The following is a 25,369-nucleotide window of genomic DNA, read 5'->3' on the forward strand; positions in this document are numbered from 1 at the left end:
TCTTTCAACCATTTGGAGTCTATTTTTGTGTGTGGTGTAAGGAAATGGTCCAGTTTCATTCTTCTGCATGTGGCTATCCAATTTTCCCAACACCATTTGTTGAAGAGACTGTCTTTGTTCCATTGGACATTCTTTCCTGCTTTGTAAACTTACTGACTTTCTTTTAAGAGTAAGAGTAAGACTTGGAACCTGTAGTGAATGGATAAGTCATGTGATCCCTTCAATTAAAGATCATGACTCTTCCAACATATGGAAAGCAACTCACAACCTTGACCCCGAACTCGAGTCCACTAACATTCTTACAGGCAAGTAGGATGCCTGCCCTGGAAGCATCCAGGTTTGGGGATGCCTCAGGCATGGAATTGGGGTTCCTCTGCCCGCTCGTAGCCCTAGGAAAATAATAGCCATTCTGGGTCTCAGTGTCCTCATATGTAAAAATGAACATAAGAATTCCGAACTTTGAAAGGTTATTATGGAGAGTCAATGCCATGCAATAAATAAATGGGCATTGTAAACTGTAGAACACTCTAACAATGCATTTTTAAGAATGTTTATGAATAATTAAGAAATATAAGAATTAAGAATTAAGAAATAATTAAGAATTAAGAAATATAAGAATATATAAGAAATATAAGAATATATAAGAAATTTAAGAATATTTCACACCTGGGGGCTCTGTTGGTTAAATGTCTGCCTTTGGCTCAGGTCACGATCCCAGGGTCCTGGGTTCAAGTCTCACATCAGGCTCCCTGCTCAGCGGGGAATCTGCTTCTCCCTCTGCTTCTACCGCTCCCCTTGTTTGTGCTCTCTCTCTCTGTCAAATTAATAAAAATCTTTAAAAAAAGATTTAAAAAAAAGAATATTTACAACTGAGCCCCACCAGTCACCATTTACTCAGTAACTATTGGTGATGCTGGGTGAGAAGGAAGCATGAACAACACGATCCCAATATAAATCTCCAGTTTTATCTCAAATTGTATAATTCTGAATATCACTGCATATAACAGAGACACCTATGGCCTCAGAGTTATCAGTCCGGCCTCCGATTTCTCAAATAACTTTTTAAATATTGTTTTATTTTGTTACCTTGGTAATCTCTCCTTGTGGGTTCCAAACCTACCACAGTGGTGAAACTTTTATGTCTCCTTGTTTTAAGAGTTTAATGTCATTTTGTGACATGTAAAAATCAAAACAACAAATCTTAAAAAGAAGATATATAATGTAAAATCTTATGAGTGACTAACTCTCATACTTGAGATTATGTCAAAAGATGAGAGACTAAGGAATAGGACGAAATGAAAGGTACCCGAATTTATCATCCTACAAAGGGAGCCACTAATGATTCTCTTTCTTAATTTTAATGATTAAAGAGTTAGTTCCATTTTTAAAAAACTTAAGATTAGAAAGGGAGAACAGAATATAGAGCTTGTAAATAACCAGAAATAAATACGTAAAAAAAAATATGGAAGGAAATGGACCAACATGTTAAGGTTGTAAGTAAGATTATTAATGAGTAGTTGAATTTTTTGTCACTTGGCTTTGCTATACTTCTTGAGTTTCCTATAACAGGTACAGTTCACTTTCATAAACAGAAAAAAATCTACAAACAGTCTGCGAGGGGCAGCCCAAGCAGATGTTCTGTTGTGCAGACTGTGCACTGCACAAGTCTAGGAGATGCCCTTTGCATCAGAGTCTCTGTGCAGGGCCCATTCGAGCTGTGAAGAGCACGCTTGGCAGCCCAGCTTGGAGTCAGTGCAGAAAGGTAGCTTAGTGCGTGGTCAAATGTGTTAGATAATATAAAGTTCCAATTGCTGTAGGAAGTGGTCTCCAGACGTCTTGATGGCACTCCTCCTCGGGAAATCCTATTTGCTAGTTCATACCTGGCTTAAGGCAGGTTTGGGTAAGATACTGTTGTTGATCAAGCTCCCGCTCTGAAGAGTTGTCCCGTGAAATTAGTTTATGTTTTTCTTTACTCTCTAGGACAACTCTGTGACATAGACGTCACCCTTATCCTACAAGTGTGGACTGGGTGAAGTGAGGTCAGGTGACTCCCTAAATGCAGAAGAGTTACGAAGGGACCCCAGCAGCGGAAGCAGACCTGGTCAGCAGGGCTTCGTGTCTCTCTGAGCATCCCCACGGGAACTCTTCCTTCTCTGCCTCCTCCGATGGAGTGTGTTCTCTATTCTCCCAACCTCTAGAATTTATCCCTTGATGACTTCGGACCCTCTACCTTATATCACACATCCCCTATCAATATTTCCTGCAGAAGAGAGTTGCTCTATATAGGAATCCTTACAAAAGCGATCAGATCACAGGGTGCTCTCCGTGCCTGAATAAAATGGTCCTTCTAACAACTGCCCTAATGTTGTCCAAATAATTACTTTTTCCTTCTCCTCTGGGTACGGTTCATCTTTCCTTGAGTTAGCAATCGGCCATCGAGTCTACAGCATCTTTTCTAATGGAGGCAGCTTGATGCAGATGCCCCAAGTCCAACCACGAGGTCTGTACAACTTAACTTCAGACTACAAGGGCTGCTGGATGACATACAGGTTCCCTGGGACTCAAGGTGTGTGTGGCTTTTCTTGTGCCCAACTCCAGGGAAAGCACCCATTTCTGGACTGTGTCTACTCCTTAGAAATGCTGTTTAGATACTTAATTAGGTCCACCCTCCCCTTCCAGTTAACTTGACAGCCTGCTACCAGAGTTAATAATTAACAAGGTGTCACAATACCTGCAACAGTCGCTCAATTCTTTGCTCACCTGCCTCCCTGTCTCTTCCTGCTGCTTCTGAATTGCTTAAACTCCCCTGGGATACAAGCTCCCTATAATAAATCATGGCACAAAGGCGCAGACTTTTGTGGCTCTAGCTGAAATTCACAATTGGGCGAGCCCAGGAGGCAATCACCTGGCCATTGCCCTAACCCATATGCATCCTCAGTGCTGCTTGAGAACAGGTGAGCATGAAGTTTTAATGAGGCCTTAGCTGCAAATGCATTGTGCAATTACTGTTAAGATGGGTGAACATTTGGCCTGGAAAGAATTGCATTTCAAGCAATAGGGTTTCCCTATTAGCTGTTCCCAGCTATTAATTCAACCAGTTTGTTTATACATTTTGACAATTGTTCATGTGAAAGAGACCTAGAGATTTTATTTGACCACAATTTCATTATAAGCTAACAGTATGATATGGCTGCTAATAAAAGTTAATGCAAGTTTAGGCTACATTAAGTAAATAGTCCAAAGAAAGAAAGGCAGTATCGCCACTATCCTTTATTCTTATAGGTATATAGATCTTATTTTTTCAATCCCAAATTTGGCAAGTGAAATTGCACATGCAGAGACTCTGGCGTAGAACATTTGAACATGTAACTGTCCTTAAAAGTCCAGGATGCGTGCCTGGTATGTATAAAGAACAAGCATTTATTCGTTCCTTCATTTCTTGCTTTGTTAGAACAAATATCTATTGAGGCACATTTTGTGGTGGATTTTCTTCTAAACCCAAGGGTAGGGAAGACCCACTCTCTGTTTCTAAGAGTTTTGGTTCTCCCGGGAGGTACAGAGGCATTTTGGAGAAGGTGAGATAAGAACTAGCTTTGGGTAAGTAGAGTCACTATGAACCAAGCTCATTGAAAGAGCATCTACTACCGTCTTGCAGGGCTTGGAGCGGCTGACCCGAGGCAGGGACGTCTAAGGGGGAACCTAACAGTTGAGAGTGAAGGACGGAGGTATGGACAAAGGGTGGGGGAAGGAAGAGCAGTCAGAGAGAACAGGATTCAATAGAATCAGAGCAGCCAAAGCGTGAGAGCAAAACTGAGGCCAGAGATGTTCAATAGGAGAAGCAAATCAATAAAGAAATACATAATTAAGGGCGCCTGGGTGGCTCAGTTGGTTAAGCGACTGCCTTCGGCTCAGGTCATGATCCTGGAGTCCCTGGATCGAGTCCCGCGTCGGGCTCCCTGCTCGGCAGGGAGCCTGCTTCTCCCTCTGACCCTCCCCTCTCTCATGTGCTCTCTGTCTCTCTCATTCTCTCTGTCTCAAATAAATAAATAAAATCTTTAAAAAAAAAAAAAAAGAAATACATAATTAAAACAAATATTTAAAATATGTCGAGGGCAATCAAGAAAATGCATGTACTAAGTGCTATAAGAACATAGAGGAGTCAGTGACTAGCTTCATGGAAAAAGTCACAAAGGAGGTGATGTTGGAATAATGTTTGGAAAGGTGAGTGGTTGACCACAGGAGAGAGGCAAAAGGCCCTTCATGTGGAGGACACAGCCCATCAGCACCACAAGGAGCCACGTGTGGTCGGTGGAGCCTGCGCTATAAGAGAGGCAAGAGCAGAGGTGGAACGCTGAAGTTGGCCTGTGTCCTGATGTGAAAGGCTGGCAACACGTGGAAAGGAATTCTAACCTCACCCGGAGGAAATTAGAAACCAACAAAGGATTCTAAGTTTACATGTGATGTTTTAGTTTTCAATTACTGCATAACAAAGCTCTTCACAATTTCACGGCTACTATAACAGCAGTTTATAATTTGTAATGATTCTGGGGGGCTGTGGGGCCAGTTCTCCATGTGGGGTCAGCGGGCGTCCCCCAGGTAACTGCATTCAGCTGGGAGCTCAGCTGGGCCTGAAATCCTAGACTCATTGCTCATGTCTAGGGTCCTGGTGCTGACTGCTGGTTGCAGAACTTCCTCCCCGATGATGTGGCCCTTCTTCTGCCAAGGGCCAATTCTAGACCATCCTCCTCACTGCATGGTGACTGGATTCAAGAGGAGAAACTTCTAGAGAACAATCCGGGAAATGCCAGCACTTACCAAGTCTCCAATTGCTGATATATGATCGGTCAAAGCAAGCCACATGGCCAACCCCCGAGTCAGGGTAGGTCGTGACCACTCGAAGGCAGGAATACTGGAGACATCCTTATTGGGAGCCATCAACATGGCAGTCTACTCCAAATATGAGGAAGACACCTTACCACAGTATGGAGAATGGTGTAGGAGGGTGAAAAAGAGTATCATTTAAAAGCTGTTATTTTATTCCAGACAAAAGATAAAGAGGAACCATATTCAATCATAAAGAATAAATTAAGGCAAGACCCTTGCCAGAGTAGAATAAAGAAAACCTGGTGATGTATTTGACGTGAGGGGTTAGGGAGAGGGAGAGAAAATTGAGAACAAGTATCTTAGCTGTAGACATCTAGTAGAGAGTTGTACATATTAGTCTGGGGGCATTTAAAAAACATGGATAATGTTTTGGGAATGACAACTAAAGCCAGGGAAATATATTAGATCATGAAAAAGAGAAGTCACCATACAGAGAGATGAAGGTGAATGGTTAGAAACAAAGGCCGAAGAGAATAGTCTTACTGGGGAACGCAGGATAAAAATCAAAAAAGAATAAGAACAATTTTTTCATATTTGAGGTCAAGTAAAATAAAGATGTAAATTTGTCACTGTGATTGGTAATCGGGAGGCCAATGATATCCTCTGGGGTTAACAGTTGAGAACTCCGGGATGGTGGAAATAGTGGACTGGAGTGATGGATGTACGGAAGCCGAGACCCTAATGTAGCTTTGACTTTTTCTGTGATCCCTGATCATGCAATTTCCCAACACATGTACTCTTGAAGAGGAAGTCTGATGCCCCTGTAAGTATGTCCTCCCAATCTGACTGCACAGTGAATACTATCTGCTCAAAGTCTGGTGATCATGTGGTTGAGATTTTCCCAGGACAATTTTAAATTCCATGCAATATTATTATTTTCAATAAATGTGATTCATTCAGGGTACAAAAAAATAATTAATGTTATACCCTTCTATATCATTCCATAAATAATTTAATATATATATATAAATTCAGAACCTTGAAAAAATAGTTGATCAGATCATGTGTTTAGGTTTTTTTTGTTTGTTTGAGAAACATGGTCATTGAATTGATAGAGTCACCATGGCTAGAAAAGGTGGAGAAAACAGATTAGAAACCCATACCATTACTTAGGTCCATACTGATTTTTGCAAAAAGAAGGAAGATTGGATACAGTGTTTCTACAGCTAATAACTGTGGCCTGCCTAGTGCCCAAGGGCCTACCCACCTAAGAGCAACAAAAAACTAATCCTGTTTCAGATGCGTAGGGAAGCCTTCTGATGCAGTTTTCAAAGTTCTGAAGTCAGCATTATCGTACTTGTTTCACACATGAAGATACAGAATCTTAGAAAAAATCTCAAAGACCATTCTCATTCTCCACAATTTCTAGAATAACAGTGCAGTACACGGCTCTGGAGTGAAAAGATAATGTCAAATGTTGACTCCAGCACTTATCTCAAGAGTCTAAGTTTGGGCAAAGCAGTTACCTCCCCTGTGTTCCAGTGTTTATTATCCAGGGCATAATAACATAATCCACCTGCTAGGCTCATTCTGAGTTTTAAACGAGTTCATACAAGTAAAGCTCCTGGGACACTGTTTGATATAAGAAGCACTTGCTAAAATCCAGCTCTTTTACCTATTTTCAGACAAAGATTAAGGTGACATTTGAAAAGGGACTTCTCATAGTAGAAGTTTAGATAAGATTCTGTAGAGTAATATAGCCGATTATCGTTTTATCATTTCTTTGATACTTTGTTTATTATTTACTACTAGCAGCACAGGGGAGCTGCAGGATCCCCAATGTCTCAACTCCACAAGGCCCCTGAGGTCTCTGTCCCAACCCTCCTTGTCCCTTCTCAGGCTCCCAGACCCCAAGGAGGATGGATTCCTGCAGCTTTAGCACAACTCAAGTCTGTGCAGAAGACATTGGTCACCTGATCACTGAAGCGTAAGTCAGGTTGAAGGGTTTTGTTGAAATTTCTGTTCGGAGCCTCCAAATTCAAGTTCATTTGACAATTTGAGCAATTCAGAGCAATTCTTCAGTGTTTTCTTTTTTTCCTATTCAACAAAACACTATATTCAGAATAAACCCATCCTCTACCAATTTTTATGACCAGTAATTGATACGGTTCAATACGATGAATTCTACTTTCCTAAAATGTACTAGTGTGTCATGTGTTGGGATTACATTTTCTCTCTTGGTCTTGTTTTTAATTCACTTTACATAGCACTTGATAGTTATAAAATATAACTTACGATGTTCAGCAAAACTGAAAAAGATAAAAATGGTCAAACCGGGGCACCTGGTGGCGCAGTTAAGCATCTGATTCTTGGTTTTGGCTCAGGTCCTGATCTCAGGGTCATGAGATAAAGCCCCACGTCAGGCTCTGCGCTCAGCACAGAGTCTGCTTGGAATTATGTCTCCCTCTGCCCCTCCTGCTGCTTGCACACACACACACACACACACACACACACACACTCTCTCCCTCAAATAAATAGATAAATCTTTAAAAAACCACGACCTGGGGCGCCTGGGTGGCTCAGATGGTTAAGCCTGAGCCTGCCTTTGGCTCAGGTCATGATCCCAGGGTCCTGGGATCGAGCCCCGCATCGGGCTCCCTGCTTGGCGGGGAGCCTGCTTCTCCCTCTCCCTCTCCTGTTCCCCCTGCTTGTGTTCTCTCATTCTCTCTATAAAATAAATAAATAAAATCTTTAAAAAAAAAAAGATATTAAAAAAACCACGACCTAACCACTGGAAGATAATACCATTAAAGTTTGGTATAACCATCCAGTCTTATTTTTCTTACCACCCAAAGTTGGGAATTTATACCTTCACAGGTATGTATTTATATATAAAAATATAATTTTGTAAAGGGGTTTCTTACCATTTTTCCATGATCACAAATGGGGGTCTGCTTTATCCTTTTTTGCTGTATATTCTGACTTAGAACACAAACCTTTATTTATTTATTTATTTATTTTTTATTTTGTGAGAGAGACAATGAGAGAGAGACAGAGAGCATGAGAGGGAGGAGGGTCAGAGGGAGAAGCAGACTCCCTGCTGAGCAGGGAGCCTGATGTGGGACTCGATCCCGGGACTCCAGGATCATGACCTGAGCCGAAGGCAGTCGCTTAACCAACTGAGCCACCCAGGCGCCCGAAAACAAACCTTTATTGATATATCGTGGAGGATTATAGAAACTGCTAATTTATTTCTTTGAATTTAGTTACCAAAAAAAAAAATAAAAGGAGACACAGAAAGAGACTGAAAAATATGAGCTCTCGTGTCATGCTCAGGTTTGCCCCTAGAATTATACGTGTGAGTGTGTCTGTTGCTTTATGTGCAAAATTACACTGGAGTTACAAGTGGGATCCTCATTCAGCCAGACAGTTTACCTAAGCCCTCAGTTCTCACCAAGCCTTAAGCTCTGTAAACTCTATATACTTAGGTGGTTCCTTTTCATAGTTTAATCATTTAGCATTTGGGAAGTTTCACTGTAGTTTATAATCAGTGTCTCCATGAATCCCTCACCAAAATTCTAATGTATCTCCAGCCATAATTTTTGGCTCTAAATCAAAACCACCTGAAAGCTGTCCAGCTTAGGTACCACCTCCAAATCCCAGATTTCACTGTCCATGTCAGCATAGGATACTGTTCATCAGTTACAAACAACTGTGACCCAGTAGGTCATCAGACCTTTATGATGAAAAGGGTTGCATGTGTAAAAGAACTTACTTTCAGTTCTGTCAATATATGAATATACATATATATATGTATATATATAGAGACACACATGTATATATTTATATACATACTATATGTATACATATACATTATGTATATTACATGTATACATTACATATACACATTGTATTTATACATATTGTATTATAATGTTATATATACATACACATATATACATATATACACACAAACTAAAACCCTAAACTTCTAGCAATCTTCCCCATTCTTTTCATAATTATTTGTTGGGAGGTTTAACTACTATTTATCAAAGAAACATAGCCTAGAACAACAATTTCTTTTTTTGAGACTCAACTAACAATAGCTCATACTTACTGCAGCAGCTTCCCCCAGAAGGATCCCCAAGCTCTCAGCAGAATACATACATAGAATTAGCATCACTCACCCAGCAGAGGGAAGCATGTGGAATCCAACAGCCATTCTTCACCTGCCATGTTACAAAGCCCAGCACAGTAGGATTTAAGAGCATGATCAAAGACTAACTTTTCTAACTGAATCTCTAGGGGAATTTAGGGTGACAGTATAATTACCCCAGTTAGAATTTAGCCAGGCACAGAATTAACACCACCTCTACTCTCGTAGGAACAAAGAGACAGGAGAGGACCCGAAGGTCTTTAATGGCCAAAAGAGGTCAAGCCCTCAGTTTTATATCTCACCCCAGAGACACATGAGATATTTCCCCCCTGACCAGAATGCCATCCAAGGCTGTCCCTTCTATTTTTTAACTAGACTGAAGAAAATAGTCATTATTTTAATAGTGTATTGCGCTTATGTTGCCAAGGCTACCTCGAGACCTCAAGGCCTACAGCCTAGGCAGGTAATCACAGTGGAAAAGACAGTTTGGTCCCTCCTGCCACAGTCATGGAAAGAGAAAAGCCTTTGTCTGCAGGAAAGTCATCATGTTTCAAGGAAGAAGATGCGAGGGATAAAGAGATCCCCTTAAAAGTGAAGATTTTATTTATCTGGCTGTACTGACAAGAATTTAAAACCCCTGACATTGAAAGCCTTGGCATATTTTGAGGTGGAACAGTCCCCAAGATTTTCCTTATTCTCACCTCCAATGGCAGCAGAAACTATAGGCCAGGCCAGGAATCTCTCTCTGCTCCTCACATGTTTGTCCTTTATGTTCATCCCCATCTCAGGGTCCGTCAAGGTCACTGTGAGGGTCCGAAGGCCAGGGAAGCTGTGGATTCAGCCCCGTGCCTCCCTGGGCTTTGTAGCTCTGTGGACACACACGGAAAAGCACACAGCTTTCCCAGAACTCTTTTGTAGGCTGTTTTACGAAAGTTGATCAAAAGTTCTCAAGTGTTCGTCCGCCCTTAATTAGCAGCATCTTGGGTCCTTCCACCAAGAGGCAGGAGGCACCCATGCCCTCAAGAAACGCAGGCTAGATCTGGGCATTTTCTTCCTTTATACTAGGAAGGTTTGAAGAATAATTTTACAATTAGGTAACATTAAGAATGATGAAAGCTAGAGAGTGGGAAGCAGCTAGAATTAATTACTTACTTGAGGGTCTGCTCAGGCTGTTTTGGCAGTATTCATGCTGATTTTATTCTGGCAGATTAACCCTTGGTATCCAACGCCAGGACACAATAGAGCCGCAGACTTGGGGCCTCTGTTCCTCCCCATCAGCTCTTCCTCCTGTCCAGCTCTGCTCCTGAGCAGTGGCAGTTCCTTGCATTTTCTCTCTCTTATTTGTTTTATCCGTCTGATCACTACGTGGACACGCTAGTTTTTGAAATAAAGCTGCATTTGGAGAACATTATGGTTGTACCTTCCAGCTGTCTGTCTCTCTTCAGCTCCCTGAAGGCAGTTCACATAGGTCTGCCCCAGACTGGGTGGGTAAGTGTCTGCACAAATGAACGTCTGGTGTCCAAAAGTCAGTAACGACTGCTACTCCTTCACCTAACACTTCTTTAAGAAACGTGTACTAAATACCTTACTAGGCACAGGGAGTTCTTTTAGGGTTATAAGAAACATAACGATGTTTAAGACATCAAAATCTTATCTATAAAGAGAGATATTAATTCAAATACTCTTTTATATGGTGTTTTAGGAAACAATGTCATACTTTTATAAAGGCATAAAACTATATATTATATTGAGAAATGCTCCTTTAAGTATAAAGGATTGTTTATTCAAGGTAAAAAGTAATTATTTAGAGAAACACAGGAAAATAATGACTTTAGTGCCCATGTTTTGTATAAAGGTCACCTTGAACTATTCCAAGAAGATCAAAAACATTCTAACAACGTCAGGGCACTAATGAAATCTCTAGCATTCCCTTGTGTTGGGTCAGAAACAGCATTATTCATATTTGAATATGAAGAAACTGAGATACATGCCATTTACTTTCAAAAGAAATTTGAAACTGCTTAATTACAAGCTGGTGCACAGTAAAACCAAAGACACTTAACAGAAAACCAGAAAAACATGTAGGAGAATGAACACACATACCAAAAATCTAGAATAACATAATTTCCCTCATTGAGCATTAAATTCAGCACTGAAATTCCTCTGTCCAAGGCAAAATTGGATATATCATGAGAATATAATTCCCATTTCATAATGAAAAGCTCATAATAGTTATAGCGAAGAGGTAAATAGTCCTTAGACAAGAAACTATGTTTGAAGAATATAAGGAATATAATTTCAACAACAGTGTTCTTCATGTAATTGCTCTTACATTGAGTCTTAATAAACATTAAGAGTAAGGAGACAAACAACTCAATAAAAATGGGCAAAACATACAAATAAACATTTCATGAAAGAATGTATACAAATAGTCAATAAGCACCTGAAGAGATAGATGCTCTAAGTCATTAGTCATCAGGGAAATGCAAATCAAAACTGCAATAAAATATGCTACATACCCATTCGAATGGTTAGAATCAAGAAGATTGGAATTCCAAGGGTTGGCAAGGATGTGGAGCAACTTGAACTCATATATTGCTAGTGGGATGTAAAATGTTAGAATAATTTTAGAAAACAGTTTGGTAGTTTTCTATAAATTTAAATACTCTTACTAAATGGTAGAGTAATGCCATTCTTGGTTATTTATCCAAAAAGAATAAAAACATCCATCTACACAAAGGCCTGTACACAAATGTAAAAGCTTTATAACACAACCCCAAACTGAGTAAAACCCCAATATCCATCAACAGTTGAAAGGATAAATAAATGGTTACATATCTATATAATAGAAGGTTACTTATAAACAGTCAACAAAAAAGTGTCCCTACTCTCATGGAGTTTATATTCTCATCAAGGAGAAATAAGTAAGCAAATAAATATATATATGAAGAGTGACAGGTAGCAAACAGTGTTATAAAAAAAAAATGAAGGGGATCATAAGATGGAAAGGAAAGGGATGTGGGCAGGAAAGAGTTGCTATTTTGAGGCATTTTAGGGTGGATGGTCAAGGAAGGCCTCCTGAGTAAGTACTATATGAACAGAGATGTGAAGGAAAGGAAGGAGTTATTTGTGAAAATATCTGGGTGTATCTGGGCAGAGGAAACAGAATGCTGAAGACCCCAAAGAGGGAAGCAATATGGTGCGTTGGAAGAACCGGAAGACGTCCTGTGGAGTGTGGGTGTGTGTTGTTGGGTGGGAGGGGAACAACAGGAAGCCAGAGCAAGAGAGTACCACATCAATAGACACAAAGTTATTTTCTATTTAGTGTGTTACAAATCTCATCTTCACAATCTTAGATCAACGGCGCTAGAGCTTATGACAGTCATTCACATTTGGAACACTTTTCTGGCAAAGTGCTTTTGGTCTTCCCCCGAGGGGACAAAGTTCAAAAACAGTTTTAGCACTATGTGTATAGTTTGTTATTAGCCATAAGCAACTGGTTAAGCAAAATTAGAAGACAGTATATATTTTTGAATCCCCAAGAAAACTTTTAAACTGGCTACCACATCTGTAGCAAGTTGGAGATTTTACATAAGATGTATCGTTGCTGCAGCAACATTAACACCACTCCCTCTAGCAACTGCAAGAGCAAGGTGTTTTTACCATCTTCTGATGTAAGGAGGAACCCAGGGAGATGTTATCTCAAGTAATTGTCACTTATTCTTGGGAAAACATCCTCAGAGAAACTGCAGCTCCTAAATCAGTCCTTCATTTTCTCTTACTTAAGGAACTTACAACTATTTCAAGTCCCCAACCAAGATGTGTGACCGACTTCCTTCCTTCCTTCCAAAATTCATTCCATAATTATTTATTGACCACTTATTATGTGTTAGACACTATTGTAAGTGCTGGAGATATTGTGGTGGATAAAGCAAAGTCGCTGATTTATGGAGCTTACATTCTAATAAGAAAGACAGATAATAGGGGCACCTGGGTGGCTCAGTCGGTTAAGATTTTGGCTTGGGTCATGATCTCAGGGTCGTGAGATTGAACCCCACATCAGGCTCAGCGCTTGGCTGGGAGTCTGCTTGAGATTCTTTCCCTCTGTCCCTTCCCCCACTCTCTCTCTCTCATAAATAAATCTTTAAAAAAAGAAAGACAAATAATAAATATGTGAATAAAAACATAATATATAAATAGTGATAGGTCTTATGAAAAAAATAATATGGTATAGGCAGGAAGGGTGTAGGTCAGTGTGGTATTTATAGGGACTCATCAAGGAAGTCTGTCTAAGGATTGATATTCAACTAGGGACCTGAAGGAATTAGGGGAGTGATGGAAAGAGGAACAATTGCAAGGAATCTGGTGTTAGAACACACTCAGATTATTCACAGAACTGTAAGGATGCCAAGGGAGGGGGGGAGAGGGAGAGTGATAGGGGATGACATAGCAAGGCTCCAATTGTAGAGGGCACTGTCATACTTAGAAGGACACTGGGTTTTATTTTAAGCATGATTATGGGAAGTTATCGGGTGATTGGATTGCTGACTGGAGAATGACAAGACCTTGTATATGTTTTTAGAGTCTCACTCTGGCTGCAGAGTAGATAATATATAGCAGGAATATTGTTGGAAAGAGTGGAAGCAGGAGAAATTAGGAGGTTACTTCACTATTCCATAATATATTTAGACTATGGTGGTTGTTTTCATAATTTATGTAGCATTTGAATTTAGCCTCGAAGGATGGTGTGTCAGGATTGTATCTGTCTGAATGTAAAAACCAGATTTCAATGACTTAACCACATAGAGAATTCAATTTTTCTTCTATGAAATAAAAAGTCTGGATATATGCAGTCCAGTACAGGTGCAGCTATTCAAGGAAGTCACCCCAAACCACAGGCTCTTTGTATTTTCTTTTCCACCATCTTTAATATATATCTCTCTTCCTCCTGATTGCAAGATAGCTGCTTCACCTCTGGGCATGGCAGCCACATTCCAGGCAGAAAGAAGGGAACAATTAGGCCAAAGGAGCAGTGCTTATTATATTGAGAAAGCAAAAGCTTCACAGGTGCCCTTCATAAGCTCTTGCTCCTGCTGTATCAGCCTGAACTGGATGACAAGACCAACCCAGAAGGCAAGAGACTCTGAGGATGGAAATATTTTTAACGAGGCTTATTTCTACACAAACACAGTTGGGGGACTATTGGTAAGAAAGAAGAGAAAATCAATATTTGGTGAAAGAAATATCTGGTGAGAAACCAGCAGTGTCTACCAATGGATGGGTAGGACTGACCCAGGGGAGGATGGAATGGAAGGTGAAAAAAGACCACTCAAGAGAAAAAAGTAGCAGAAGATAAGCATGAAAAATAAAATAAAACAAACAAATAAAAAACAAAACCATGGGTAATCCAAAGGAAATATAGGGAAGTCAGAGAAGTCTCTGTCATTCAGTGGCTCTGTCCTAGAGGTAGTAACTATTAGATAAATCTAGGTAGTTGATGTGAGCTGAGGGGGGTGTTAAAGGTATTTGGACTTTATGCAGTAGGCAAACTGACACCACAGCAAATTCCAGAAAACTAAAGGAAAATCAAAAGATTGTCTGCACAAAACCAATCCTTCACCCTTGGGGCACTAGCAAAGACACACTCAGGTCATTTGTGCAGAGCTTAGCCCAGTTCCTGGCACATAAGAGCTGAGACCATTATTATATGATACGCCAAAATGGAGAAGGGCCACAGGTAGGGAGCGCAACGAAACGGAACGAGAGCAGAGAGCAGGCTGGATCAAAGAAAGTCTTCACTATCTCACAAGAAATGTGTAAGAGCCACACTGGAAAAGTAGAAGAAAGATTGTAGCTGTTTCTCATGTATTGGAAGGAAGGGGGAAGGAGTCAAAGATGTTCATTTTGATCCACACAATAAAGAAATGGTGATATCAACATGGCAGAAAATTTTATTAATATATTAATTCATGCAGAAGTAAATGAGAGGTATTTCCCACACTCCCATACTAAGAATTCTTTGTTTCTGAGCCTGGGCACTCCGAATGAACGAGGTCACTATCAGCTTTTTACTGTAGAGCTAAAAAGAGAGATCGAAAACACCATAAGACGATCACTCATTCTGACTTGGGGAGTTTAGATCTATCAAGGAAAGCTTGACATAGAAGCAATAAAAGGCCAAAAAGAGGAGATAAAGGGTTGGTTTCCCCAAAACTAGCAAGGTGCTGGTGGTTCCAGGAGGGATGGGCTCCTGTGTCTTCTTCTCAAAGCTCAAAAGCTGAAGGGCTCTCTTTGGGGTTGACACACAATTGGGGAAGATGGGGGTTACCAAAACTGATAGGTGGGATGCAGAGCACAGAGAAGTGAGGCAGCAGGCAGAGAGGGGTGTGCTGAGGAGCCATGGGGCAAAGGGACCCAAATGACAGACCACAGGGGATGGGCTGGTCCAATCCCCCATGCGAGCCCTGGGCTGGCCTGGGGGCAGGTCCCATCCCTCCACCCCCCCGCCCCCCGCCGGCCCTACAGCCGCAACATCCAGGCAAGAGCACATCTGCCTTGACAGACGCTGGGAATGTTCCCATCACAGAAATACTTGCCTATTCCCCTTCCTCAATCTAAAGATGGACAACCCACCATCTGTAATATATTTTGGGTGCTTAGGAAAAACCATTTTGCCTACCACTGTCTGAAGAGGCCGGGAGTCTAACAAAATGGAATGCTGCATTTTAAAGGTTCGGTGGTTTCTTACCTCCAGCAAAATTGAGAAATTAACCATTCAAGCTCCTCACCCTGTGACCCCTCCAAACTTTAAAGAGGACAAGTGTGAATGGCCACACTACTTTAGGGGTTTGCAGGTCAGGTCCGCTTCAATCAACTAAAACAGACCCATGTTACGGAGTCCAGATTTAAAATGTCATTTTAAGGTTTATGGTCAGACCATAAAACAAAACAGATTTATGATATAAATAAAATACAGCTCCTTTTTTTAGAGCTTGGTCACAAAAGCCCTCTTTTCTTTTCTTTTCTTTTCTTTTTTTAATCCTGGGTACTATACTCCTCTTTGGGGCCATGCCCTTTGTCTGAAAGGAAACCATGTCAACCACCTACCCTTTGGGAGAAGAGCAATAGCCTGCTTGCTGGCTCCTCTTTTTTCTATTGGGGTCATCTTAATTGGTCCCAAGCTGATTTGGAGAGAGAAAGGCTGGGATCCTCACCTGGAGAACTGACTTGCATTATGATCGAAGAGCTGGGAAATGCTCGGGGGAGGGAAAATGCCTCCCCTCCCTGTGGGGGGAAGAACACTCCTTTCACACCCTCACCCAGCGCAAGGACCACGTGCTGGAGCAAGACATTTCTCGTGCAAATCAAAGAGGAGAAGCTGCTGCCAGCTGCCCCTTGCTTTTGCACAGTCCATTTTTGGTGAGCTAATTGGATTTCCCTTTTATACGCTCCAACCTTGCTGCAGGCTGGCAGACAGCCATGCCATCGGCCGCACAGCCCCACGTATGAATTGGCTGCCAGACCTGCTGCAGTCAACTCCTTCTTGAACTCTCTGTGTGCTAGTTCAGAGAGCACTCTTCTACCATCATCCCGCCATGGCACTTCCAAATGGTTGGGTATAATTGGGTTCAGAGGAGTTCAAAGCCATGCTCCAGCATCCTTGTATCAAAGCTCATTGAACAACAGGGGAACCGTGCACTGAAATGCAGGCATGGAGTGAGGAGAGTTATTAGTGAATACATTCAAATCTGTCACGCTAGATTCCTGGGTACACAACTGGGTTTTGGTTCAGCTTTTAAGAGTTCAGGTGTGGTCCCCAGGAGATGGCTCCTATAATCGCCGTAAAAATATCTCATTTGTACTAATGCACTTTGCCTATTTCATAGCAGATCCTTGTGAGACTAATTTACATTTTTTTAAATGTCAAGGCTTTCTCCAGAGATTGTTCATTCATTATATTTATTTTCTTGGACATGATTTTAACAAACCTTCCCCTGAAGAGCTTGCGGCTATTAACTTTGCTGAATGGGTGCTCAAAGGAGAGTTAAAAGCAAATGGTCTAAGGGAAAGGATTGGGCCACAGCACCTCAAGGGTATTTTTCTGCCCCCAAACTCATTTCATTGATCCTTCATCCACAGGCCATGAGCAAGAAGAGCAAGAGGAAAGCCTTCTATCATTCAGTGGGATGGTAGATGCCAACTACTGCTGAATGCGAAATTCTGCCACATTCTGATTTTAGTGGGAGGTACTCTGGGACTCTAAGAACAGAAATCATGTTAAAAGAGTGATATCCAGGGATTCAGGAAAGGCATGATGGGGAGCAGGAATTATATGGGTGTCAGATGGCTGCATGATATTCCTCATTTAATTAGAGTATCTTCTCAAACTCTATCAGAGTAATACCCCTGGCCACTATCTTGGGGAATTTCACACTTTCCAGAATGCATATTGCCCATGTCCCACACTTAGGACCAGGGACTCATATAATTAAAGTGATCCTAAATGTCTCCTTGAGAAAGTTCTTGTTCAATGGAGGAACAGCTGACAGAGGTTATCTGTTCCCCGTTCGAATACTTTCAAGGTCGAGAAGTCCCCCTTCTCTTAAGGCACCTGAGTTCTCTTTGTAATGATCTGAATTATTATAAAATTCTCCCTTCATGGTGCTGAATCTGCACCCAGGATTTTCATTGTTATAGTGGATCTTTTAAAACAGTAGATAATTATTTACTCCCATTCTCACAAAAATAGCTCTTCCACGTAGAAAAATAAATTTTTATGGCTCATTCACCATTCACATAGTTCACAAATATTTATTGGGTCCATACAGCATGCCAGGTCTGGGCTAGATGCTGGGGACACGATGGTGTCCTTGTTCCCCCAGCACTCAGCATCTGGTGAAGAGAATTACAATTAGGCTAAATGCTATCTTTTCCTTAATTCACTTCTCTCTAGATAAAATGTTTCATGTCAGTTTTTGCTTTCTAAATAAAGACAGCATCCTCCCATTCACCCTCTGGCGCCTCTTGTCATGACGTCATTGGCATGCGCTACCGGGAAATGAGCACAGATATCCCCATTCTGTCCCACTGCTGTCTGTTCTAGTGTTTCAGCCCAAGCCAGCATTCATGGAACGCTCTGCTATCTAAGATTTGGTTTATGTTAACAAAAACCCATTCTATCTTGCTCTGAAACACTAGGGCCAGAGGGGGTAGGGTGAGGGTAAGAGAGGATCGCTAAACTTAATTGATACAATCAATCCATCCCCCTTTTGACAAGATTAGTGAAGGGAGTCTAAACTCAGTCCCCAAACAATGTTGGTGAGACGCCTTTCAGAATATCATTCCCCACCTGCCCCAGACAGGTCACTTTGATCTCCCAGGCAATGTGGGGATACTTGGAAGTCATGACAGTTGTGGTTTTTCCCAGGCACCTAATGAGAACACACTTTCATTAATAATTAATCCTTCTTGAAGCATTTACCTAAGCAGTTTAAAGGAGGCTTGGCAAAAAAGGAATTAATACAAGTCATAGAATTGTTTGGGGCTCCCTTCTTGCTCCCCCCCCTCCTGGGGCCCATAACCATTGGGCCCCTCAATTAAGGTCGTACAGCCAACTTCTCCATCTTCCCTGATCTCTTCAGAATCTTTTCTGTTGTCACTTCAGAGTGACCTTCCCTGACCACCTCATCCAATACAGTGGGCATCTATTCTTAGCATCTATTCTCTTACTTTGCTTGGTTTTCCCCTGGTACTTGTAACTAACTAAAATTATATTACTTAGCACTTGTTTGTTTATCTACCTATTCTATCTCCTCCAACTGAGCTGAGCTCCAGGACACCAGCAACTCGGTTTTGCCCAACACTCAATCCCCAATACCTAAAAGAGTGTCTTATATTATATATTGGGTACTACAGGATGTTTGCCAAATGACTGAGTGAATGGATGAACACATTGGAAGAAATACCTGCACAGTCTCATCCCAGATCACAGGGGGCTGGGCCTCATGACACCCAGCTGCCTGCCCAGCCTTATGTTTTACGAGGAGCCAAAATACTATTTTAAGCCCGCTGTGCCTCAGAAGATCAGGGAAGATTGCAACAAACCCTCACTCTAAATGTGTGGGGAAAGCAATGTCCATTTAAAGATTCCACAGATTCCCAGGGCCGCCCCCAGCTCGGAGCTCCTTCTTCCACTGAATCCGTGTAGTGCTTAGATCATCTCAGCCCTGAAATTCAATTTTCTCACAGTTTCCCAGAATGCTCATCACATGCATTGTCATGGGAAGGTTGGAGAAGCCAAATAGGCAAACAAAACAAAACAAAACACCAAAAAACAAAAACAAACCCCTCAAATATACTATGAAATACCCTGATTCCTCAGTTTCCCTGCCATGTGACTTAGCTCCTCTCTTCCTCCCCATCCAGTTCTTGTTTTACAATTCTCCCCTGCCCTCTCAGAGCAAATAAGGAATTCTGCTTTCTGATGCAGAATAATTGGTCAGTTTCTACTGTCTGCTTCCAAGCTTAGCTTCAGCCCTCTTTTTGTATATGCAAAGACCAGTCAAAGTTTAGTCATTGATCCACATCACCTCATCCTCACTGTGGCAGGCAGAATTCTAAAGACACCCTCCCCAAGATCCCTGTCCCCTGGTTATTAAAACAAGAACTGATGGAGTAACTTCTGGGAAGATTTTGCAGATCGTTGAAGCCCCCCAGTCAATTGACCTTAAAATACAGAGATTATCTGGGTGGGCCTGACCCAATCAGGTGACCCTTTTAAAAGCAGAGAGTTTTCTCTGGCTAGTAGCAGGAGAGGAAGTAAAAGAGCTTCAAAGCACAGAGAGATGTGACACAGTGTTGCTGGCTCAAAGATGGAAGCACCCACGTGAGAAGGAATTCAAGTGGCCTTGAGCTGAGAGAGGCCCTCCACCTAACAGCAGGCAAGGAATCAGAGCGCCTCTGTCTTTCACCCACAGAAAACAAAATTTGGCCAAAACCTGTTTGAGGTTGAAAACAGGTTCTTCCCTGGAGGTTCCAGAAAAAAGCCCAGGCCAGCCAACACCTTGATTTCAGCCTGGTAAAACCCTAAGCAGGGAACGCATCTGAGCCAAGCCAGATTTATGACCCTTTAGCACTGTGAGTAATAAATTTGTGTTGCTTGAAGTAGTTACATGTGTGGTAATTTCTTACACAGTAATAGTAAACTGACACAATCACCATCATTTTCATCTCTTATTACATCCCAGGCCCTTTGCTAAGCACTTTACATAATTATCTCATCTAATCCTGGCACCAACCACTCCTTGTATGATACAAATATCCTTATTTTATAGGCCACAGAAGCCTTTAGAGTGCTGGAATGTAGACGTATGTGTAGTAAATGGTAGAACCATAATTACCATAATTCACATCCAGGCAACCAAGGCTCTTAACCAATATGGCTTTCTGCCTCCTTAAATTACCACATCAGGTTCCATCCTATGACTTATACATAAAGCTCTTCCTCCTTCCCAGATTCTAAGTGGAGGTATTCTTTCTTTCTTCCATTTACCTAATTGGATCATGACCTTCTTCAGCTGAACTGTCGCCTAGTTCCTCGAGCCCCAAGAACTTTGCCCACAGTGAACAGAACAGAAGTCTGTATGTCTTGCTGAGGGTACATCACTTGAGAAGTGACACATATTTCCATGCATTACAAAAAGGCCAGCTTTCACATCTGCGGTTTTGCAAGGAGGACCTCATCACAGAGATTTGGACATCCTGGCACATTTCAGTGATATCCAGATCATGGGCTCAAATACCTGATGAACAGCTAGAAAGTTGGCCTTCAAAGTGCAGGCTGGACCTCAGGATAAGTTGCTCGCCTGGTAACCCAGAACACTAGCTCTTGAGAAAGTGTGCATGTGCATGTGTGTGTGTATGTATGCACGTGATGTGCATGCATGCATGTGCACTCAGTAGGCAGACACTATTTCTTCCTAAAACTTTTCTGTTAGCCTGAGTTTCACAAATCATACATGTACTTTATGTTGGGCTTCAACATCTCAGTCTGAAGCTAACCAGAAAGGCCAAGTCCAAAGAGAATTGAGAAGATATGCTCTGCATTATCCCACGAGAATAATAAGTCCCTCGGCTTTTAGAGTGAGGGACCCAGTAAGGAAGGTATTCTCCAGAAAATATATAAGATTTTAAGATTATAGCAGAATTTTTCACAGAGAAATTTTTAATAGTATAAATAAAATACCCTTGTAACTTTAGCTGTTCCTTACCCTCCCTTTATTCAAACAAACAAAAAATCATGCTGCTTCTTGGAGGCAAGATGACCCTCTGAGCAGAGATAATGCAAATACAAATGGATTTGGGTTTGGGTGATAATTTGGTAAATGGAACTCTAGGCCACCCCTGCCGTTATCATGCTTCCTATCAGGGGTAAATATGGAGTCAATGTCTTCCAGAAGTAGTGCTTATGAAAGAGAGGGAAGTATTTTTCTCTGGACTTTGGTGGAATTACAAAAGAATCCTATTATTTCAGGAACATTCCCAACTTTAGTGAACTGTTTCAGTAGGTTCGCCGCTCCAAATTTAAATCTGATCCTCAAGAATCTTATAAGTCCTGTGGCTGAAGGAAAAATATTTGGGGGGGTAGGCAGAGGAGGGCCACTTTAGTTATACATGATAAGAAATATCCACCAATGATGGGGACAACAGTTGATGCTGTCAAAGGTGTATTTATGAATGAGAGATTCTGGGAGAGGTCAAGGCCAAACAGTTAAAAGAAAAAAAGTCTAACAGGAAAAGTTTGTGGCAGAAATTGAGGCACAAATGATTTTGCAGGAGACTGTGAGTCTCTCTAGCCTGGATTTCCAAACTCAGATTACAGTTGATTCTTTTATGACTCCCAACTTGAAGGATACACAAATAGTTTAAATAACCAGTAATACTTCTCTTAGAACCTAGTGTAAATTACACAGAGGGAAATACAACATAATGTTAAAAGTAGGGCTGCGATATCAGCTACAGCTGGATTCAAAGTTTGGTTTCACCAAAGTATGTAAATTAGCAAAAGTCAGCTAACTTTTATGCATCTGCTTGTCTGTTTTCTATATCAAGGAAATAAGAATGATGTAAGGTTGAAATGAGATCACCTATATAATATGATGCTTGGCACGGTGGTCGCACTTAGAAGAAACTGAATAAATATTGGCTACTATTAAGTAAAAACAGAATAGTCTCTGACAGTAAGAAAATATGTAGCGAATTGGCAAGCCTTGTATGGATCACATACAGGTAACACATTACAAGTGAATAAAAAAGACGAAATGATCATTAGGTTGTGAAGAGATGAAGGAACTATGATAGACAGGAAGGATCAGGGGAATGAGAAAAAGAAAAAAAGAGTCATCTTCAAGATCTTGAGCAAGATCTTCCATCGATGTCCAAGTTCCTCTTTCCCGATTTCCAAGAAGTAAGAAACAGAACTGCAGGTTGGGCATCCCTGCTTTCATCCCTGCTTTTTGCAATCGCTGCTGGTCATGAGCAAGAGTACTAAGTGCTAGGCCACTGCAGCTCAGTTCCCTTTTGCAACGAGATTGGTGCTCCTAACCCCGCCCCTATTTTTTTTTTTCCAGCACTAGGAACTGGGTAGGAGTCATGGGGAGAAAACCTACATCAGAGTATCCGAGTATATTTCAGAGACTACGTTAACATTAGAAACAGGGATCTAGAGCAGTCTTCCCTGCAGGCAACACTGGGTGGAGAGGAACAATGGATTAAAACCAAAACAGGCGACAAGAATCAGGAAGATGCAAATTGAAAGACTAGGAATGTAGAAAGATGAAAACTTTTGGTAGACACAGATGTGAAAAGGCAACACAGAGTAAGTGAGCAGAAGGCTGGCTAACTTTGACAATCAAGAGATTAACAAGAACCAAAGGCACAAAGCAAGATCACCCAGAGATAGGGTTGCTGGATTCAGCAAATAAAAATACAGGATGCCCAGTTAAATTTGAAGTACCAAAAATAATTTCTTACTATAAATGTCCTGTGCAAAGTTTGGGATATACTTATACTAAAAAGAGATGTGTGGTTTATCTAGAATTCAAATGGAACTGGGTGTCCTTTGTTTTACCGGCAACCACATACAAAGAACTCTGAATTCATGAGCCATTAGGTAGGGTGTAGGGAAACTGGATCAATGTCAGTGAAATGTTAGAAAAGGCAATGGATTGGCAGAGAATTACAGGGACAAGGGGGAAAAGTAAGAACAGTTATGGTCGGAGATACCAAGAGCAGGATTGAGCAGATACCAGCATCAGAGTTATGAATTAAGTAAAAATCAAGAACCAGTAAGGGAAGAGAGAGAACAGAGGATGCTTCTCAAAGAGAGAAGTAGTGGTTCATCCTAAGCCAGTCACAAGGGTCTTGTGTCACTGGTTTCCTTTTAAAATTCCAGGGCTTTCTACCCTGCTTCTTAGTAGATGTCTCCTCTCCTCCTAACAGGAAACTGAGACCTTAATATTTAGATAAAGACTTATTCCAACCAGTAAGCTTTTATACTTCCCCTGGGCAAGGCAGTCTTTCCTGATATGGATAGGTTAGGCCACCATTTATGCATTAATTCAATAAAGATTACTGAATGCCTTCTTTGTATCAGACACTATTCTGGGTGCCAGTTATGTTAATCAAGTGTATTTTCATCTCAGCCCAAGTGCATCAAATTTACCAGGGGTGCTTCTTAAGAATGCAGATTCCTGGGCCCCTCACCAGCTACAGTCACCTCCAAGGGAGCCTGGGGAATCTGCATTTTCATAATCTTAGAATCTCTGACCTACCAACTGGTTAATACAAACAGGTATGTCAGTGCTTTTGACCTGGGAGAAATATGTAGACAAACACCAAGTGCAGATGCTGAAATCTGGAAAATGAGGGGTAGTTAGGCTGGTACCAGATGACGTTAAAGGACTTGTCCAAGCCACACAGCTCGTAAATGTCTGAAAAGGGATTCCTGTCAAAGCGTTCCATTGCAAAGTATAAACCCCTACTCCCCGGCAGTATGCTACATTCTGGACCCCAGGACTCCGAATAGGGCTTTATCTGCTATGCTTTCAAACCACTGCCATGACACAGCATTATATAGGCTTTAATTGTGACGGGAAGAAGGGGCAGATATTCCAACTTATGGTTTGTTCAAGTCAATAAGCACTTATTCTCTGTTCTCAGGCTCCTGTAAGTTTGCTTCAATGCTGAAATGTACCTCTACTATTGAGACTCAGGAGACTCAGTTGCCAACAGAAGGTGCTCTTGATTCACAGAGAGAAGCTCTGCTCTGAAGAGTATGTCGCGGAGCCACTCTGACCCACCTCCGTGCAGAACATGGAAGCAAAATCCTGCTCCATTCCTTAACACCTGCATTCTGAGACTCTTAAAGCTTTTAGCTGGCAAGAGTCGCTTATTCCCACAGTATCTCTATGAAATTAGAAGAGGGGAGATGGTTTTATTCTCATTTTACAGGTAAAGAAACCAGTGGGAAATTTCTTTTCAAGGCTCAAAGGTAAAATTAGACAAAAGCTGAGGAGAAACACCTACCTCATTTGCTTACTCCAACAGATGATCGGGAATTCTTTCCTCGTCTCCATTCTCTGCTTCCTATATGGAATATACTCCACCTCGGTGTTTTTCCCACCAGAGCTCCCAGATCAAGATGGCAGAAGAATAGAAGCCTACAGCTCAAAGATGCAGAAGGAAGTTAGAATGAAAAATGTTTTCATATCCATTCAATGCTCTGCAGCTTTTAAGGACCGAATAGAAGCACTACCTATGAGTCACCTAATCTTTCTAATAGCCTTACAGAAGAAATATCTCAGGTATTTCCTGTCCCATTTTGTGAAAGAAGAAATGGAGACTCAGAGAGGCAGGTGATGAGCTTGAGATCCAGCAGGTGTAAGGAGCAGGGCCAAGAATAACAAATCAGTTCCTTGACCCCAAGCCCAGAGCTCCTGCCACTGAAATGAACTTTATAAGCAGGTCTGCTGAGAGTTTTTGAGTTTGAAGGTCTTTCTCTGTTTCACGTCTCTTTTACATGGATATGATGTTTCTTTTATAAAAGAACATTTGCCCCAACCCCACCGAAAGCTGTGCAGGATGCATTTTGGGAGGGGGTTAAAATTCAAAAATGTACCAAGTCTGACAGCTATGAATAAGTAAAAGTACAAGGGTCATAGCTGAATGGGAAAATGAGAAACATCATACCAGAGAAGCTTAGATTATTATAAACTTAGATTATTATAGCTTCCTCAGGTTTTTTATAAGTAGAGTCTTTTTTAAATCATAAGAAATATTCATATATATATATATATATATATATATATATATACACACACATATATATAG

The 25,369-nt window shown here is 41.3% G+C and overlaps 1 long non-coding RNA gene across 1 annotated transcript; it reads right to left on the reverse strand.

Moving 5' to 3' along the window:
* Positions 1-6,048: 6,048 nt before the first annotated feature.
* On the reverse strand, positions 6,049-24,712 carry LOC145722877 (uncharacterized). Its single transcript, XR_014147454.1, has 4 exons — positions 24,566-24,712; positions 11,500-11,578; positions 9,012-9,848; positions 6,049-6,921 (listed from the first exon to the last, which is right to left on the reverse strand). It is a non-coding gene; the product is annotated as an uncharacterized LOC145722877 (long non-coding RNA).
* Positions 24,713-25,369: the final 657 nt, after the last annotated feature.

Source organism: Leptonychotes weddellii, chromosome 8 (genome assembly GCF_054177405.1).
Source record: "Leptonychotes weddellii isolate Sample4059 chromosome 8, ASM5417740v2, whole genome shotgun sequence".
Taxonomy (NCBI): domain Eukaryota; kingdom Metazoa; phylum Chordata; class Mammalia; order Carnivora; family Phocidae; genus Leptonychotes; species Leptonychotes weddellii.